Raw genomic sequence first — 760 nt, 5'->3', positions numbered from 1 at the left:
AGAAGGGGCCGCCGGGAAGGTGGAGGACCCGGGCTCTCCTGCCTTGCTTCAGCTCTGTTTAGCCGGCGGCCGCTCCGCGCTTCTTCGTCCGATTCCGCTGTGCGGTTCTTTCCCACGGCCTGTCTTACCCTCCCTTCCCCCTGCCCCGCTGGGTCCACTTCTCCAGCTCTCGCCCGCCCTGGCCCATGGCTCCATGAAGCGCGGGGTAGTAGAGGTGGCGGCGGCGGCGGCGGGGAGGCAAGAGCAGGAGGAGCGGCGGTGGCGGCGGCGGTGGTGGTGGCGACGGCGGTGGTTAGGTTGAAAAGTAACTGGAGTAGGGAACCGTCTTCGCGTCAAGGAAAGAAAAGGTGCGCCGCGCCAGGCTCTTTTTTTGGGCAACCCCGTCCCTGGGGGAGGGGAGGAGGCAGGCAGGCAGGCAGAGTGTAGGCAGCCTTTCGGCTCTCCTCAGATCTCACCGCAGACCCTTGCCTCGCCTCGCCTCTTATCCCGCAGACCTTCAGGTGAAGCTCGCCCTCCTGTCTCCTTGCCTGTCGGCGATCTTGGAAAGCTTTTCCTTTCTGCCTCCCTTTCCTGCCAGGCCAGCGGGTCGCTTCCCGTTTGTTCCGCTCTGCTGCTTGCTTCCCTTAAGATCGAGGGGAGGGAGAGGGGTCTTGAGCCTATCTGATTGCCAGGTTCTTGGCTAAAGGCAGGCGGTAGCCCCATTAACGATCAAAACGCGGATCGAGCTCACTGGGTGACTTTGGCAAGCTTCCCTTTTCCT

General features: G+C 63.0%; 1 protein-coding gene across 3 annotated transcripts in view; it reads left to right on the top strand.

The window, feature by feature from the left end:
- The first annotated feature begins 230 nt into the window (after positions 1-230).
- AMMECR1L (AMMECR1 like) overlaps positions 231-760 on the top strand; it is a 28,716-nt gene continuing 28,186 nt past the window's right edge. For 2 of the 3 annotated variants that reach the window (XM_087725679.1, XM_087725684.1), the window contains exon 1: positions 231-347. The gene's annotated coding sequence lies outside the window, so the exon portion shown is untranslated. The remainder of the gene's footprint in view (positions 348-760) is intronic. The other variant, XM_087725680.1, reaches the window with a different exon arrangement.

Source organism: Thamnophis sirtalis, unplaced genomic scaffold (assembly GCF_051295495.1).
Source record: "Thamnophis sirtalis isolate CommonGarterSnake01/CBP01778 unplaced genomic scaffold, rThaSir2_p1.2 scaffold_11, whole genome shotgun sequence".
NCBI classification, from domain to species: Eukaryota; Metazoa; Chordata; class Lepidosauria; order Squamata; family Natricidae; genus Thamnophis; species Thamnophis sirtalis.
This window is presented reverse-complemented; position numbering and strand designations above follow the sequence as displayed.